General features: G+C 39.8%; 1 protein-coding gene and 1 pseudogene across 3 annotated transcripts in view; both read left to right on the top strand.

Annotated features, from left to right (window-relative positions):
• Positions 1-20,430, top strand: part of Cacnb2 (calcium voltage-gated channel auxiliary subunit beta 2) — a 355,154-nt gene that overhangs the window by 63,258 nt on the left and 271,466 nt on the right. The gene's annotated exons all lie outside the window — the stretch shown is intronic.
• LOC110318394 lies at positions 2,428-2,977 on the top strand (annotated as a pseudogene).

Genomic DNA, 20,430 nt, shown 5'->3' on the forward strand with positions numbered 1-20,430 from the left:
AAAAAAAAAAAAGAGTGTCAGCTGGAGTGGGATGGCCATAAGACAAAGTAGGGATGATTAGGGGGATAATATGATATTACTGTGTATTATATACACATAATAAACTGTCAAAAAATTTAAAAACTAATTTAAAAATGGAGAAGCCAAAAGAATTCCTAATATTGAAGCAAGACCACCTCTTCGATGAGCAGAATGAATTTTTACTCAACCAGCCAGTTTGTATATGTAACAATCTGGCCATTTATGATTTGGTCTTGCTTTAGAAATAGTTACTTATGGACTAGAGTTACTTAGCAAGTGCATAAATTCCTTACCATGAAATTTGTATATTTTTTGCCTTATTCTGATCTTAAACAATATACTTTGTAGGGAAATTTTCTTAGTAGTAAATACAAAAGACATAAAAATCTATGTATTTAATGTACAGTGTAATAGTATAAAAGATTGGTTTCTGGGCTTGAGAAATGACTCAGCAGTTAAGAATACTAGCTGATTGCTACCTGAAACAATGCAGATGCCCAAGGCTCATGCTGCAGCCAGCAGCCATATGGATTTGGGTGGCCGGTAAGGCCACTCGAAGCCGTGTTGATGTCTGTGGTCTGGGCTGCTTCCAAGGACCTTATCTGGGCCTTGGTCCTACTGCAGGAGGAGGCAGTGTTTGGGGTCTGTGATGTCCTAGGAAACTGTGTGCAGGCCAATGGTCCATGCTCCCAGTAGCTGTGAAAAGTAAGGAAGCCGCTTTTGCTGTGATATCAATGACTAGAGACACGCAGTGTAGAAGGAGGGACATGGAAAGTTTCTGTGACAACACTCGCTCCCACCCCACATCCCAAAAAGTCATGGCCTAGACAGGAAGTCACTGAAGAGAACTCTTCAACAGTGTAATGGTGATGCTAAACAGTAGCTGTCCATGATTGAGGACTTCTGCCAGGGTATGGGAGGGGAAAGATGAAGCTCTATTTAAGGGACAGACCAATGAGAGTTTAACCATGTTCCCTAGACAACACAAATTGGACTTTTATTATTTTTTTTTAAATTCTTATTTTCACTTTTACTTTTTTGGCAGAGGTCACAAGGGTTGGAGTGTGGTGATAGGACTGGGAAATGAGTGTGACTGGGATGCATGATGTAAACTTCTCAGAGAATCAACAAAAATGTTACATCGAAAAAATACTGAATACGATTCACCAGATGCTGTTCATCATATCTTCCTATTCAGTTACTCATTTGGACACACCAATTCTTGTAATAATCATTTTGAATTATTAAAAAATTAGAAAAATATTACTAGGAGCTCTTACAAAGAGTCCAAGTTTGGTTCCCAGAACCCACGTGGTACCTCACAAGCATCTGTAATTTCAGTCCCAGGTCTGGTGCCCTCTTCTGGGTTCTCTGGTCACTGCACACATGTGGTACTATGCATTTATGGAAGCAAAACACCCATATATAGAAGATAAAATAAACAGCTCTGGGGCTTTTGTTTGATTGGTTAGTTGCTTGGGCTTTGGTTGTTGTTGCTGTTGTTGTTTTTGAGACAAGATTGTTCTGTGTAGCCCTGGCTGTCCTGGTACTTGCTCGGTAGACCACGTTGTCCTCAGAGTTGGAGATCACCTTGCCTTCTGCATGCTGGGATTAAAGGCATGCACCAACATTGGCAGGCAATAACTTTCCGTTTTAAAAAAAGATAAAGTCCTGATTATTTCCTCATGTTATTGTAAATGATTCTTTCTGGAAATAAAAGGTGTTCCTTTATACAATTATTAACAAACATAAAATTCTTTTTTCTTTTATTGAAAATAGCTTTTTAAAATGTCATATAATATATCCTGATTAAGATTTCCCCTTCCTCTACTCCTCCCAGTTCCTTCCCACATCCCTTCCCATATGAATCCACCCCCTTTCTAGCTCTTATTAGAAAATAAACAGGCTGCTGGAGGGTAATAATAAAATGAAATATAACAAGATACTGAAAAAAAACTGACACATCAGAATGGAAAAAACAAACTAACAAAGGAAAAGAGCCTTTTCCATAACCACACGAAATAGATACTGATGCAGAGACCAATTTATTCAAACACTCAGGATGTCAAATGCTCTCTCTCTCTTTCTCTCTCTCTCTCTCTCTCTCTCTCTCTCTCTCTCTCTCTCTCTCTCTCTCTCCTTCCCTCCCTCCCTCCCTCTCCAAATGTATATGAACGAAAATAAAAATTCAGAAAAAAATCATAACACAACATTATGAGACAAGGAACCTTATGAGACAAGGAACCTTCACCAATGCCATTGAGTTCATTTTCTGTTGGCCATCGACTGCTGGGCATGCATTCTATCCTTAAGAGTAGTTTGTTCTAGTCTCCTTGCTTCCATCGCTCCTTGTAGACACCAGCTGACTCACGACTTTCAGACCATGGCCAACCTCGTTGTACCTTCATTACCATGAAGCCAGATGGCATGCAGCGCGACCTGGTGGGTGAGATCATAAAGCGATTCCAGCAGAAGGGGTTCCTCCTGGTGGCCATGAAGTTCCTTCGGGCTTCTGAAGAACACCTGAAGCAGCTTTACATTGACCTGAAAGACCATCCTGTCCTTTCTCCGGGGCTGGTGAAGTACATGAACTCGGGGGCCCGTGGTGGCCGTGGTCTGGGAAGGGCTCAATGTGGTGAAAACGGGCTGAGTGATGCTGGGGGAGACCAATCCAGTTGTTTCAAAGTCAGGCACCATTCGTGGGGATTTCTGCATTCAAGTTGGCAGGAATACCATTCGCGGCAGCGATTCAGTGGAGAGTGCCGAGAAAGAGATCCATCTATGGTTTAAGCCTGAAGTTGATTGACTACAAGTCTTGTGTCCATGACTGGGTGTACTAATAAGCGTGGAGAAACCAGAGTCCTTTTCAGGACTGCTGATGGGTTTCTGGACAGCGCTCTTCATCCCACTGACAGGATGGATCATCTTTTCTAAAACAATAAAGACTTTGGAACTGGGGAGAAAAAAAAAAAAAAAAAAAGGAGTAGTTTGTTTCCCCAGTGAGATTCCCTTGGAGAAAAGTAATTTTCATTTGCATATTGGATATAGCTTCTGAGTTAGGGATGAGGAAAGTGTCTATTTCTTCTTTCAGCTCTAGGCCCCCATCCAGTAGAACACATGCGGGCCCTGTGCATCCCGCCTCAGTCTCTGCTCAGATGAGCTTTGCTCCTGTTGATTTAGAAGACCTCGTTTTCTTTGTGTCAGCAATTTCCTCTGCCTTTCATAGTCTTTCTACCTCCCCTTCCTCAGGGTTTCCTGTATTCCGAGGGGAGGAACTTGACATAGACATTGCATTTAGGGCTGAGTTTTCCAAGGTCTGTCTCTCTGCACACGATCTGGCTGTGGGCCTCTATCTGTTGCAGGAGGAAGCTTCTCTGCTGATGACTGAGCAAGGTGCTGATCAGAAAGCATAGAAGGATGGCATTAGGAGTCATTTTATTGTTCCATTGTCTCTTGTTTGTTTTTTTAGAACAATAGTATTTGGTTTTACCCTAGGTCCCCAGCATATATGGTCTCACTCACTCTGTACCTATTCAATATAGTATTTGAAGTCTTAGGCAATTAAAGAAGATCAAGGGGACACAATTTAGAAAGGAAGAAGTCAAAGTATCTTTATTTGCAGATGATATGATGGTATGCATAAGCGATCCTAAAAATTCCACCCCGGAGCTCCTACAGCTGGTAAATACTTTCAGCAAGGTAGAAGGATGTCAAGTTAATTCATCAAAATCAGTAGCATTCCTATATACAAATGAAACAATGACTGGAAAAAAAATAAGGGAAATAATACCTTTCACAAGAGTCTCAGATAGTATAAAATCTCTTGGGGGTAACTCTAACCAAGCAAGTGAGAGACTTGTGTGGTAAAAAGACACTGAAGAAAGAGATTACAGAATGTACCAGAAGATGGAAAGATCTCCCATGCTCATGGATTGGTAGGATTGCAAAAATGGTCATCCTATCAAATGCAATCTACAGGTCCAATGTCATCTCCATTAAAATTCCAATTATTCATAGATTTCCACAGAAGAAGACAACTTTCCAATATATATGGAAACATACAGAGAGAGACAGAGACACAGAGAGAGAATAGTAAAATAACCAGTAGAAGTATGGAAGTATCACTAGCCCCAACCTCGCTGTACTGCAGAGCTGTAATAATAAGACTGGCATAGTATTAGAGCAAAAACAAACATGCCAATCAATGCCTTCAAATTGAAGACCCAGACATATGGATAGCTGATATATTTTTTATATATAAAAAATCCAGAAATACACAATGGAAAAAACATAGCATCTTTAACAAATGTCACTGGTCCAACTGAATGGCGACATATAGAAGAATTCAAATAAATCCATACTCATCAGTCTGCTCAAAACTCAAGTCCAAATGCACCAAAAACCTCAACATAAAACCAGATATCCTGAACCTGATAGAAGAAAAAAAAAATAAACAAAAAACCAGGGAATAGCCTTGAACTCACTGGCACTGCAGAAGACTCTGTGAACAGAACACTATTAACACAGACAGTAAGATCAACAATTAATATATGGGACCTCATGGAACTCAAAAGCTCCTGGATGACAAATGACACCATTATTTAAACAGAATGGCAGCCTACAGAACGGTAAGAGATTTTTACCAATTACATATTCAACAGTGGTCTAATATCCAAAATATAAAAAGAACTAAGAAAACAAATATCAAAGAAGTAAGTAACCCCATTTAAAATGTGATACAAATCTAAAGAAGAAATGCAAATGACTGAAAAATATTTAACAATGTTCAACATTCTAAGCCATCAGGAGAATGTAAATCAAAACTACTTTGAGATTTCAGCTTACACCCATCATAATGGCAAAGATCAATAAAGTACATGACAGCTCTTGCTGGTCAGGATGTAGAGTAGATAAAGGGAATACTTATTTATGGCTGGTGAGAGTGCAAACTTGTATAGCTACTGTGGAAATCAGGGTGGCAGGTCCTTGCAAAGACAGTAATCGATCTCTTTATATATACACTACTCTTGGGTATATACCCAAAGAACACTTCATCCTACGAGAGACACTTACTCAATCATGCTCATTCCTGGCTATTCATCATAGCCAGAAACTGGAAACAACCTACGTCCCTCAACAGAAGAAAAGATAAAGAAAATATGTCACATTTACATAATTAAATATTACTCAGCTGTTAAAAAATGAAATTAGCCAGTAATTGGATGAAACTAGGAAAAAATCATCCTGAGTGAAATAACCCAGAACCAGAAAGACAAAAATGGAATGTATTTGATTATATATGGATGGTAGCTATGAACTCAAAGATAAGCAAGCTGTAGTAGAACCACAGAGGTTCTACTCTATACAGTAAGGTGTGGGAGAGGGGAGACAGGTAGCTCTCCCTAGGGAAGGGAAATAGAAGTTATGGGTGGATGGCGGTGGGGGGATATTGGAATGGGAAGGTCATGTGGGGCAAGGGAGGGAAGAAATGGATAAGGGAGAGAATATGGAGAGAGACATCTAAAACTAAAGACCATTTGAGGGGTAGGATGGAAACCTAATATAGTAGAAGCCTTATAAAATATGTAGATATATGAAGGGGATATAGGTGAATCTGATCATTCAGGAGACAGATTCCAACCTGGACATCTCTTGTCACCAAGTGAATCTTCTAAGTGGGCTTGGGTTACACTGATTGAGTTGTTGGTGAAAGGAAACCTACGGGAATCCCCACATAACACGGGCTCCTTCCAAGACTCTACGTTGCTCTCCATAAGCTGATAGCAAGGTCCCACTGCTGAAGACAACACCTATATGGCTTCTTGTACTTGGAGAACTTGAGCTGGTGTCTACATAGAGTCTTTACCCTACGTATTAGTGTCTTTTGTACAGGAAGGTACTCTGCACAATATTAAAGGAAAAATGTAAACACCAACCCAGCCCCAAACCCTTTGATTTACAATGCTGTCCTGCCTGCAACATATCCTGGCACACACACACACACACACACACACACACACACACACACACTGACACAAAGCTTGTGGAAATACCTAGATTGACAAATCTTATTTGACTTAAGGCCCACTCCATGGGACGGAACCCATACCTGGCATTGCTTGGGTGATTAAGAAAAGTAATTCGTACATATGGAGTGTTTAAAATTACCCTTGTCATGTCATGCTGTTCATTGTTTGGAGGGTGGATGCTCATGGACACATAAAAGTGATTCATAGCATGATTGGATTACTTTCTAGATTTTAACCCTGAAACATGTTTCTTTTAAATTTTCCTGCTGCTGTGTGCTGTGTGGACATGAATCCCCTTTGAAGTGCAGAGAAATGAATATAAACTAAAATTTTCTTCCTTTCTAGATAAACAAAGTGTCTACAAATGCCCTTTTAAATATTTTACTTGCTTGGTCTTTTAGCTTTGAAAACTTTAGAATTGGAAACCAAATAACTTAATGATATACAAGACAAGGATCAAGTATAAAAGTGTCGTTTCTACTCCTAGTAATATACATAAGCACAAAGGAGTCCTGTATTTTATATATGTATAACACACACACACACACACACACACACACACACACACAGTAATGGCACTGTTGTTTGCTCCTCTTCATGTTGTTATTTATGTAACTTAGATCTTTTGATTATTTCACAGCATACACTCCACCTTCTGCTGAAAGGCAGCCATACAATACTTTCTGGTGACCCTAGTGTTTCTGAAGCAAGTGTTTCTGCCTGGACTGAATTAAAATTAAAAGCCCTTACTGCAGTAGCCATTTACTCTCTTGCCTGGGCTGGTAAAACAAATAAGTAACAATTGTCCAACACAGAAAATTCCAGTTAGGGATCACCCACCGCCATCCCGCTGAGTTACCCTGCAACCAAATAGCTGCCAAATCTCAGTGAGAGTCCAGGAAAGTGGATGACAGTGGGAGCACGGAGCTGTAGCTTCTAATGGCACAGTGAAAAGGGTTTCAATATGACAACAAGTGACGTTGTCATGCTTGTGTATTGTGCCTGATGTCCCGTGTCTCATCTACTGGGAGGGTAACCTGCCTGATTGGATTAAAGGAAAAGTAGGATTTCACACTAATGACTCAAACTGCAGGTACTGTATCTTGCCTAAATGGATTTAGTTTAGAAGAACTAGCTGAGACTCTTCGGGCCCTATTGTTTGTGAAGTGCTAAATCTGCAGTGTTAAAAATAAAGACAGTTTGGTAAAAGGTAAAAAAACGTACCTCCATGTCCACACATAGATTTGCAATGTGGCATTTCACGGGAGCAGCGACATCTTGTGTTTCTTCCCGAGATAGCAGCGACTCTGGACGCAGGCCATGAAATCAGGAGCAGCCTGCCTCCAACTTGGACTACTTCTCCCAGGGTCTGACTTTGACCATTTTTAAAGCATGTCACATTCATCTAAGTCAGGGAACCTGGTTTATTCCATATTTTTATAACTGTTCTGCAGAGCTGCAGGGTGGCCAGACATTTTGCTTATGTTCTGGCCCGGTGCCAGAAAGTTCAGAGCTCAAAGGCCCCCTGAGAACCAGGCATTTCTGCGATGAATCTAGAGATTTGCAAAGAATTTTAAGTGAGCATAAAGCTACTTTCAATAAAAAAAAGAGGGCCCAGGCTAAGCCCCAACATTTTCTCTTAATGCATTGTGACACAGACAATCGTTTTGAATTAGAAGTGATCGGAAAGATCTTAAAAACTCAAAATGAAACTCACCAAAAGTTACATGTATACTGACTGTACTTTTCTAAGATAACTTTTTCTAATGCTTGAAATGTCAGGACTATGTATCATATTTGTACCAATTGGTGAATCCAATGCTTCAGAAACAATAAAACCCTTTCCAGGTGCCTGTAAATTTCCCCTGCAACCTAAACCTCTACTGCCAGGCCCAAGGCTGTACCAATATTTGAAAGCAGCCAGTGTTTGGGGATTTAGTTTAATATTGGAGACAAGTATGTGCTCTTACTTTTTCTTATTTAGATCAGTTGGTGGCGGTGGTAGTGATGGTGGTGTGTATGTATGTGTGTACATGTGTGCCTGTGTGCATGCATACATGTGTGTGGAGGGATGGCAGTACATGAATGTGAGGGTGCAGACGTACATTCATGGATTCACATGTAGAAGTGAGAGTAAATCATTGAGTGCCTATCACTCTCCACTCCATTGCCTCAAACCAGATTCTCTCATTGCTAATTTACTTAGACTAGCTGGCCAGCAAGCTCTTAGGATTCTCCTGCTCTTGTCCTATAATACTGGAGTAGCAGGCATCTGCAGCCATGCTTTTTGTTTTGGCTTGTTGAGATGATGGGGATTCAAACTCAGATAGCATAGCAAGTGCTCTTACACACTGAGTCATCTACTTAGGTCAATTTTTGATGTCCATAGAACTGAAGTGTGAGCTTAGGTACCTCTGGGGTCCCTACTTACTGTCATTCTATAGTTCTTGCTTGTTAGTCTAAAACTCTCCTATGAGTGCTTCAATGTGTACATCTGGGTGCCACAGACTGTTAGAGGGAGAACTTCCATGGATCTTTAGTCCCCTCTGTTTTAATTATAATGAGCATAAGTGCTAATTGTTCTTAGTGGACATTCCCTTTTATTTCAATTCTATAACTAGCCACCTGTGCTAGTTCTCTATCACTAGAATGCCTCTATCTCTGTGGTTTAAAAACTTATTTTTAAAAAATAAGTACTTTTAAAAATTAGACAATGGTTATCAATAACAAATGCTAATCTATTGATTGTAGCTATTGGGGGAGGACAACAAAAGCTAGAGAGCTGTTTTCTAGAAATATCCCTCTCTCCCACATACGCACATGCAATTTAATAAAATGCATTCTGTGAAACTCAACCATGCCTTAAACTCTCCAAATTCCAAACCAGAAAGAGATTTCTGTGAATTGTTCATTGTAAGCAAGTAGATGCAGACACTATGAGCTATTGATTTCTGCCTGACATACAATGCAGAGTCAGCCAAATTGGAGTGGATGTGCTGTCAATACATTTATATAATCCACATATTTGGCCCAAGTGTACCAGCTGCCCAGAGGTAGACCCAAGATCCTTCCTGGACTGCAAATGGAATGTCCATATCGATTTACTTCTTCATATATAACCACTGAACAGACATTTGCTCAAGATACTCTACCACACAGGCATGTGGAAAAGCACGGGTCAATATATCTTCTTATTACCCTGTTTTGAACAGCCAAGAAATTTTCCTTTATCCATGGGTGCATGCTTTATTTAGAAGGTGTAGGTATCACGTGCCATGAAGTTAATAGTTCAGTGTGTCCAGAGTTCACCAGCGTTATCAAAAGTAATAGGGACCAGGTTAAGAGGCCGTAGATTTTAGCCTTAAGTTGGGATGTCAAGAGGATTCTTGCTAAGAGAACAATATTTGAGAACAACTTGATGTTAATGGTAGTCAAGCAAACCTTCCAAGCAGAGGGAACAGTCATTGCAGAGGCCAAAGAGTGAGTGTAGTTTAGTTCCTTTTAGGTTTGTATCATAGTGGCCAAGATACCTGACAGAAATGGCATGGACCCTGTAGAGCGTTCCAACCATGCTTTTTGAGCCCCATGTACTTGGGTGTTAGAACATTAAGGCAGCAAGTGTGTGCGGCAGAAGAAATTCTTTACCTTAGAGAAGACAGGACACAGAGTAACAGAGGGAGCTCAGGATAAGATACAGCACCTGAGGATGTATTCCCTGTACCTACTTCCTCCTGGGAGGTCAGACCTCTTCTTGTTTCCAAAACCGGCAAAAATAACTTCACAAGCTTAGAACCAAAGGAGAACATTTCATATTGAAACCATAGAAAAGTATGCTGAGTCAGTGTGGCTGTCATGAGTGAAGGGGTGAGGCAAGAAAGGGAACCAAATCCAGTTCATACCTAAAACTATCCTTATCCCAGGAACCACTTTTCGTTGCACAACCCTCTGTGGCAGGGGTTCTCAACCTCCCTAATGCTCTGACCCTTTAGTACAGTTCCTCATGTTGTGGTGACCCCCAACCATAAAATTATTTAGTTGCTACTTCATAACTGTAATATTGCAACTGTTATGAATCATAATATAAATACCAGATTTGCAGGATATCTGATATGAGACCGTATGGAGGTCATGACCCACAAGTTGAGAACCACTGCTCTATGGTCTCTCCGTACTGAGGACAGTTTTGACATATGTTTGTCTTCCACATACTGAGTCATGTCTGCTTCATTTCCTTCTGAATGTTATGGTTTTCAGGACACCCTAAAGGTCGTCAGGGGAATTGAATTTCAACGAATGGTCTATACCAACACTTTGCTAACTATAGTCCAAGGCAGGCCACTATGGCCTAACTACATTACCTAGTTAATAGAAATACGTATAGTTTGACTAATCTATACCAAATGCAAATCTTTTGTAAAAATTTACCTTACTGGAATCTGAAGCCATTTTAGTTACACAGGTGTGGCGATGTGTCATTTTGACTAATTAATTCAGTCAACAATTTATTCATTATGTCTAATGAAAGACTTGTTTTTCCTGATCTATTGATTGTCATGGAATCTAATTTCACATGCTTGAAATAGGAAAATTATAGATTCTTTAAGTTTGCATTTATAAAATTATTTGTGTGTGTGTGTGTGTGTGTGTGTGTGTTGTTTTTGTGAGTGTGTGGCATGCGCACATGCATACATGCATGTCATGGTACCAATGTGGAGGTCAGAGAACAACTTGCAGCATCTTTTGTCACTGTAGGGATCCTGGGGATGAAGCTCAGGTTTGACGGGCATGATGGCAAGGGCCTTTGCCTGCTGAGTCATCTCTCTAACCAAGTCTTCCAAGAACCTGTTAGAACCTTCTCCATCCATGGATGACACACGTAAGGAGTGTGGTGCTCTCATCCAGCTCATCATGTGTGTGTTTGCTCACTTGTTTGTCTTTATCTTTTCATGTATCTGTCTCCAATTTATTTTTTAGGGAAAAACTTCTACCCACAGAATCTTTCCCAACCCTTGAAATGTGAAATACTTCAGCAATATTGTTCTTCAAGGGTAGGGAAAGAAGCAGTTTGAGCTAGTGGTGAAAGACAGGAGGAGATCAGATGGCAATTAGCTTCCAGGTGCTGTTGGCAGACACTTAAGCTCAGATAGGTCATTCTCAAAAAAAAAGCCTTGCATTTACTCTTTCCTATCTGTGGAATACAGTCTCCAGCTGGGCTACCTCATTGGCAGAGGCGCACCTAACTCTACAGAGACTTGATGCGCCACGGCTGGGGGATAACCAGTAGGGTCACCACACTCGCAGTACCTGCTAAGCACTACTAGCACTACTCATCTTATCTGTGCCAAGGAGGCTTGTTGCCTTGGCTTGCCTCTGAAAAATTTGCCCTTTATCATGGCTCTTCTGAAGTTCTCCCTCATATTATTTTACTGTTTATTTCTTTGGCCTCCAGGATACCAAACAGTTGAACACAGAAGTGCTTCTATCATGGGACATTGTATCTAATCATGCTTATGATGTAGATTGTGTTTAGATTTGGTTTTGAAATGTCCCCACATTGAACTATTGGTCCCTGCCTAGAAGTGTTCCTCTGGGTGCTTACAAAATTCTTAGAACACAAGACCAACTGGTAATAGACCACTATGGGTAGATCTTTCAGGATTCAAGTCCTACCCCACTTCTGGTCCTGTTCTCTGCCCCCTGACCTGCCAAATTCTGAAGAATCCTTACCACAAGCTCCCAATGACCAAGTTACCTGAACCACCATGATTTTCTGTCCACGACAGACCACATTTTCTAAACTGTAAGCCAAAATAAGTCTTTCTCTATGAAGCTGATCAGATATTTTTGCCATGACAGTGAACAAAGTAGCTGATATGAGAATGTAATTAAGATTGGTTTGTAACAGTTTTACCAGGGTGGCCTGTCTGCTCTGGTTAGAGATGGGCTCAGGGAAGAGAGGAAAGCCAGAATGCTCTGTGATCCCTTATAAATCTTTCCTACCCAAGATCTTCATCCTTTCTATGAAGCCATAAGAATTTTCAAAGCTTTGTTGGGTTTGCTCTCCCCTGGTATTTGGTGACTCAAATTTATATTTCTTTCATATATTTTAAGAAGGTTCTAGCCGGGCGTGGTGGTGCATGCCTTTAATCCCAGCACTTGGGAGGCAGAGGCAGGCGGATTTCTGAGTTCGAGGCCAGCCTGGTTTACAGAGTGAGTTCCAGGACAGCCAGGGCTACACAGAGAAACCCTGTCTCGAAAAACNAAAAAAAAAAAAAAAAAAAAAAAAAGAAGAAGGTTCTATAGTATTAGGTTTCCATACAACTCCTCAAATGATCCATCAGTTCAGCTGTCCCTTCCCTGGACATCTCTCGTAGCCAAATGAAATGTTCAATGATGTATATCTAATCAACATGTTGACCAAAGGAACTCCAAACAATCCACACTGATACTAAGGCTATTGGTTGTTCTCCATAAACTTATGGTACAGCCCCATTGTTGAAGACAACATCTACATAACTCACTGAAAACAAAGAACTAAACCGGGTGCCTACCTAGAGCCTTCACCCCCACTGATTAGTGTGTATGGTACAGGAAGATCCTCTGTACACTACCAGAAGAAAGTAAACACCAATACTACTACAAACTCTTCAATCTACAACAATGAACTACATGCAAGGTGTGCTAGTGCAATACTGTTACAAAGCTTGTGGGATTAGCCAACCAATATCCAGTTGGATATAACACCCATTCCATAAGATGGAATCTATCCCTGACACAGCCAGGGTAGTCAAGAACTCAAGACTAAGTAGGCCACATAGATAAGAGAGAACTAAATGCTACTGTCTGCTAAAAGAATGTAGCCATAAAACACTTTCTTACTCTATACTCATGGGTCAGTATCTTGCTCAGCTATCATTAAAGAAGCTTCCTCCTGCAGTCGATGGAAACAAATAGAGACCTACAACTGAACAATATGGAAAGGGTGAGAGCTATATGAACAATTGGACCTAAATAGACTATTTCCATCAAATCCCTATCTCCAAGGGTCAGGAGAAAGTTTGTGGAAGTGAGTGCAGAGAGACTGTAGGGATGGAAGACACCAAAGAAACAAGGTCTTCTAGACACAACAGGACTGATGCACGTATGAACTCACAAGACTGTGACAGTCTGTAAAGGGCCTTCACATGTCTAAGTTGAATTAGATCTCAACACAGAGAAGGGAAGAGGCACAAGCCCTCATCTCTAACTCAGAAACATCTCCTATTGATAACCACTTGCAAAGGGTAAACTAGTTTTCTCCATCAAAGTCTCACTGAGTATAAACCCCATACCCAGTAGTATTTGGCCAATACAAAATGAACTCAGTGATATTTGGGGAGTTTTTTTTTTTTTTTTTTACAATATTTTGTATGCAATATTTATTTATTTATTTATTTAACTTATTACATTATAGATCTTTTGTTTATATATTATGGTTTTTGATTTTGTTTGTATGGGTTTTTTTGTGTGTATGGACATGGTATGTGTCTGAATATTTCTTGTGCTCTTTCTTTGGCTTCTTTTTTTAATGTTCGTTTTGTTGTAGTCTGGCTTGTTTTTCTTTTATCTTATTATTTTTATATGCCATCTTATTTTTTAAGGTATCTCTTTGTTTTCTAATGAGAAAGAGAACTGATTTAGGTGGATGGATGGGAAAAGGAGAATCTGGAAAGAGCTGGGGGAGAAAAGCATAATCACAATATGCTATATGAAAAAAATCCAGTTTTAATTTTTAACAAGGTAAAACATGAATAAAACAGCAATACAACTTTAAAGCCTAATACTTGCTTATAGTCAGCTTATGAATCACATACAAATTCGCTCCGAGTACCAGTAATGCTGAGTCATGGAGCAATGTAAGCTTAAGGTCAGTTGTTACTCATATGGCCATTCACCCCTGCTCATCCCAGACTGTGGCTTTTAATACATTTATATGTTATAACACATTCAAGTAAGTGTACAAAGAACCTTGAACAAAGGGGACTTTAAAAAGGATGTATTTCTTTCCCCCTTTAACCACTGAATTTAACTCAGAATCTTGGACTGTATTTTATACTATCTTTATTAAAAACTTAGAAATATTCATTTGAAAACCATCATTAGATAAATTGTTATTGAGATAATGAGCATTTAAAGAAATATTCTTGCTGGTAAATTGAAGAAAGAAACAAAGAATTCACTATGAAATTTCGGTTTGTGACAGCTTTTACAAACATTTTAGTTTTAAAAATGTTTATTACCTTGATTTATATGTTGTGAGGTATGGACCGATGTTATAGCACGTGTGTGGATATACAGCACGTGTGTGGATATCAGTGGACAGAGGAGAGCATGTGAGGGTAGTTTCTCTCTTTCCTCCATCTCGGTCCTGGGGATTGAACTCAAGTTGCCGTACTTCATGACCTTAATCTTCTGGACCATCTCATCAAACAAGTTGCTTTCAACTAGAACCAAAATCTTTTAAGAAATCTGGAATATTCATGGAAGAAGTGAAAGCAGGAATGATGAAATAAAAGTTCTTTGGATATAATGTTCAACTTGTCTAAAAATTAAGCTTTCAGCCCACTCTGAGCTTAATTCCTTTGAACAGTTTGCTGCATAAATGACTCAGAAATGCCACCTGACACACTCAAGAACATTGTCAATCACTAATGTGCACATGTTATGGGCGTGCCACATGGACAGAGGAAACATTCTAACTTGGATCCTAAGCACAACAGCTTTACTTCAGAAAGAATCTTTGATTTTGATGCTGTCTTACCTAACTCCTACATATTTGGTCTTCACATTTGAACTTTGAATTAAACCATGTAGCCTAATATTGAACACCGCTGTAAGATACAACATGGCAGCTGCATGACACTGTAGAATACCCTGTCAACAAAGGCTGGTCAGGAATAAACATCTACCTAGTGCTTGTTGAATGCGCAAATGGAATATCATTAGGTATACTTTGTTGTGAAAACAGAAGAGTATTATCTTCTGTATATTCTTGTTCAGTACAGCTTCCCCATCTCCACTTCCCAGGCACTGGAATACAGGTGGGTTGCCACACCCATCTGGTCTCACATGGCTTCTGAGGGTCTGAACTAAAGCCCCTGTAATTGCTTTGCAAGTGCTTTGCCTCTGAGCCATCTCTTCAGCTCCTACTTAAACGCCGTCTTCCAGGCTTTCCCACCGTCTCTTCCCTAAATGAAGTATGTAGTTGTTTTTGGTCTCAAAGCTTAGCAAGGTGACAGGAAACAGACTTTCCTAACTACATATGAAATTAATTTTGAGAAATGAGTTTTGTACAAAATGAAAAGGAATTTCACTCTGTTTGATAAAATTGATCATACTATAGCTGCTTCACACATTCCAAAGAATTTTTTTCTACCTCATGAAGAGATGGTACAGGTTTTATAGTCTTCTTTTGATGAGACTTAGTCAAAAATTCAGGTTATGTTGCAAAGATTGTCTAAAAATCAAGACTTGAGAAGCACCAGGTTTTCTGCATCTAAGAATAGAAGATTACGCTGGGGGACAGAAGTTGGTGTCCCAAAACCATGACTAACCCAGTATATCCTAGAGTTTAGTTGAATGTAGAATCTGTCTTCTAATGCAGGACCATTATTGCATACTTCCCTGGTGAACAAGGCCAGGTTGAAATCTTTCAGGGCTTCTGGATTGTGGGAGCAGAAACAACCTCAATGGTCCAAGACCTTCTGCTTGCTCACATCCCATCTGTATCCTGATACAAACTACTGACTGACTTTTACCAGATGAGCTTAGTGTGGGTACCAAAACTGTGTATGCATCTCTCTCCTTTGCAAGGTCATTGCTCCTTTGTGATGTCAGCCAATACTCTGTTTGCTTAAGGGCCAGGTTGCATGACTACTTAGTGAAGACATTTTATTTCCTTCATTATTCATGACCTGCTATTTCACAGACTTCTGGCTGTATAAAATAAGCTTTTCAAAAAAGGTGATTCATTGTGTTTTTGATATCCTGTTGCTTTGGAAGGAATTAATTAGCCAGTTATAATATTGGACATTACAAAATCCTTGGCAGAGAAGTGGGGATAGTGAAGAAAGTGGGGATATAGCTAGCCAACTTAAAAATTACCATACTGGCTTTCAGCAAATGAAGTCCATACTTCATGCAAACATTGCGTGCACTACCTCAAAGTACTACAAGGAAGAGCTGGATCTGAAGGACCGTCTGTGTCTGTGATCCCAGTACTTGGAAGGAGAGAGCAGCAGGATCACAAACTTTGAGGCCAACCTGCCTCAGAATGAGAAACTATCAATATATTTTAATTGTCTTTTGAAATTAATATTCTATGACTCCCATTTTATAAGGCAGGAAACTGAGGTCCTGAGAACTATGGCCTGAGACAAGACTGTTATAGTCTTGGCAGACCCTAGAGGCTTGGTATATGTTAGTCCTCACTGAAGTTTTTGAACAGTATCAGAGAGGAAAGCAGGCTGTTAGTCATAAGGGACACTTTTAACTTCTTTTCACTAACATTACTACAGCAGGATTAGCCTCCTTGGCTATGTAAGCATTTCAAAGATGTCTGCCCCCACCCCTTTCATGTCTGAATAACTGATGTTTCAGTACCTCTTAGAAATCAGCCCATTGCTTCTCTATCCTCTCTGATCTCCCCAACCTTATTAAAAAGTTTGGAAATGAGGTTAAGGCCTTATTGTTTTATATTGTCTGCTTCTACTATCTGCTAACTCCCCCCCCCTCTCTCTCTCTCTGTGTGTGTGTGTGTGTGTGTGTGTGTGTGTGTGTGTGTGTGTGTGTCCATGCATCCATGTTGCTCGGGAGCCATATTACCCATCTCTTCTTAAGGGCTATTCACCTTATCAAATGATCTTCTATAATGAATTAACGCAATGAAGCACTGATTGAATGGATGCTCCACTGGATTTCTGTTACTGTAACAAATTCCTGAAATATATCAACTTAAAAAGAAGAAAGTGTGTCTGTGCTCACAGTTTGAGTTTTCAGACCATTGTCACTAGACACCATTGCCTTTGGGCCATTGAGGAGACAACACAGCATGCTAGGCACACATAGAATAAAGCCAGTCAGCACTTGGCAACCAAGAAGCAAAGAGAGGAGGATGGAGGTCAGGGTGTCACGGTATTCATTCTAATGGAAGCCCATCCGTAAATATTCTCCAAGTGGGTCTCACCTCTTAGTTCCTCCACTACAATAACATGCTATGACTTTAGTATTATTGAAGCAGAGAACCTGTTAGCAAAGCAAAAAGCACAGGAGAATATGATGATCTATTTCTGTCATGGAACCTTTAATAGATAGGGCCCTGGGGAACACCTCAGATCCTGATATAGCTATATACTTTATAGTATATATTTTATATCTCACATTTATGATGTTTGACATTTACAAGGAGCTGTCAGTGCAATCTTACCTAAGATACAGTTATAACTGAGATCTAAAATGCTCCCCAGAGGTCCCTCTATTGTAGGTTCACTGACTGTAGACTGGGTAATCCTTGTGCATTCCTGGAGAAAGGAAGATTGGGCATTGCCAACCTGCAGACCAAACCACAAATCCAGTTATGTCATTTTATTTATTTATTCTTAGAAAACAAGACAGTTATTTCAGTATTTAGGGGTTGAGGCAGAAGTTCAAAACTCTAGCTGTATTTCTGCTTGGGAAAATAGCAGAGATCTAAAATTAGTCTTATTAGACCACAGATATGTGCCCAGCCAAGTTGAATGTGGGATTTTGAAAGTTCACAGAGTTAAATAGTTCAAAGTAGTGCTCTACAAAGCAAATAGAAAATGTACTTTTCAACATGTTTTTACTTTTCCTTGGTAAGCTATCAAAATTATTTAATGAATGTATTTTCATTTGTATGGCCATAATATTTAAAATATTTGGCAATGTTAAAATGTCAAAATCAAAGTATTAAAGTTGTTTTTTAAAATAAATTCTTTAGTAGGTATTGTTATATTTTTAGAAGTCTTTTATGGTGAATTTTCTTAATTCTTAACTGTTAGTATGTTCCCTTATAGAGGCATCTATGGGAATATGGCTGCAGTGACTAGTGTTACAATCATGTTATTGAAGCATCTTTCGAGAGAAAGCTGTGATTGTTTCTAATTTTTGTGGTTAAGCAATTGAAAATTAGATTAACCTCAATAGAGTTAGAAACAGCATTAGTTTGGAGAAATGCATTTCTAGCTTGACATGTCCTTATTATTCAAACAAGGAATCCATTTGTAAAGCACAAAGCATAGGAGGCTCTTACAAGCTGTTGCCCACCCAGCACACCTTGTCACACACAGCAGTAATTCATCACCAGTGGTTCAAGAGTCACTGCTTGCAGTCCATAAGATCACCACTCATGTACCCTGACACTCACCACCGGGAACTTTGAACATCACCATCCACTTGTTCAAAATCCACTGCTTTTAGACTGCAGCACTGCGCGCGCCCACACACACACACACACACACACACACACACACACACACACACACACATGCATGCACACACACTGTTGTGTTATTCTCAAATGAATAGTAACCTCCTAAGTCGAATTATTATTAAAAACCAACTAAAGTGTTTTAAAAGCAACAATGAACATTTCTGAAATAATGTAAAATTGAGCTCCGTTGTGGAGAAACCGCCTTCTGTCCCATTTCACCGTTACACTTCATCTTCCCTCTATCCCATTCTTCCTGAGTCCGTGTGGTGTGTGTGTGTGTGTGTGTGTGTGTGTGTGTGTGTTTTATATCTGTGTGATATATAGCAAACAAATAAATATCAATTTCCTATTATAAGAAACATATTAAATAATGGTTTACTGATTGAGGCACGATAGGAAATAAAGTCATACGATAATGTATGACATCTGTGGTAATGCTTGTGTATTTGTGGGCAAAATGATAGCTCTTTGAAACTTAAATACATTAGCAGGACAAATGACAGTCACTATAAGAAGAAAAACTTTGACTCAGTAAGACTTACTTTCTCTTGGCATCATCTATAAGTGATAAGAGAAGAGAAGCAGACCTTTCGTAAAGGACCCCAGATGCTTAGATCTCAGGGGAATCTTTAAGGTCACAGAGCCAAGCTTCCTGACCACATGCTGCTTGACCACATGGAGAGAAAGCTCCCTAACTTAAAGTCCTCAGGGACCACTTCCTTTCATATGAGGTACAACTAACCACGGGGAGGAAATCCAGGGTGGGGACAAGTCACATCATGCTCTTGTACCTTCAAACCAATGACTGTGTACATAAGTGCAGCCTTGTTAAAGTAGGTGTGGCTTTGTTGGAAGAAGTGTGTCACTGTGGGAGTGGGCTTTGGTAACCTCCTTCTAGCTGCCTGGATGTCAGTCAGTCTTTCCCTGAATGCAGTCAGATCAAGGTGCAGAACTCTCAGCTCCACCAGTGCCTTGCCTACCTGGATGCTACCATGCTTCCAACCTTGATGATAATGGACTTAATCTGCAATGCATCCGTGAACAGACTTGTGTTTCCTCTCTCCCGTTCTCCTTGTTCTATAACAAGGATGTCCATTACTCAATAGCAGGCACACTCTGCCATGGGTCAGAATGTCGTGCTTTATGGGAAAACCTTGCTTGTCATTTTCACCACGGATTTGGACCAAATAACCCTTCACTTTTCATCCAGAGCGTCAGCAGCTACTTCTGTGGCTATGCACTTCTCATAGAATATATGAAGCTTGTTTTTGTCATTCACTTCAATGAGTTTCTGACAGCCAGTGGCAGGGAAGGAGATATTCAGCTTCATCTTGACACAGCTAACTGCCTAGGAGGCATCTTGAAATATTCTTTGTATGAATACTAATAACTTTTGAAAAGAAATAATTAAATAATAATAATAATAAAATAATTAAATGTTTATTATTGTATCAAGCATGTGTATACGTATGTGTGCACGTGTACAACTGCCCATGTGTGTGCATGCACACACACACACGCGCACACACACACACACACACACACACACACACGCGCATGCATGTGCACATACTGGCACTTGTGTCACACTATGCACATGGACGTAAGAGGGCAACCTTCTGAAGTCCATTCCCTCCTTTCACTGTGAAATCCAGAGACTGAACTCAAGTTACACGTTTCCAAAGCAAACAGCATCATCTGCTGAGCCATCTTACTGGCCCTTTTAAAAAATATTTAAATTAAAATTAAAATTCTTTTTAATACATACGGTAAAACCATTGTACCATTCTTTTAGATGCCTTTAGCAAGCCTTGGAAAACACATTGGTCTGTGTGGCTCCCGTGTTGGTGACCCAAACACTAGTGAAGGTCTGACTTTAGACATCCTACC

This window comes from Mus pahari, chromosome 3 (genome assembly GCF_900095145.1).
Source record: "Mus pahari chromosome 3, PAHARI_EIJ_v1.1, whole genome shotgun sequence".
Lineage (NCBI taxonomy): Eukaryota > Metazoa > Chordata > Mammalia > Rodentia > Muridae > Mus > Mus pahari.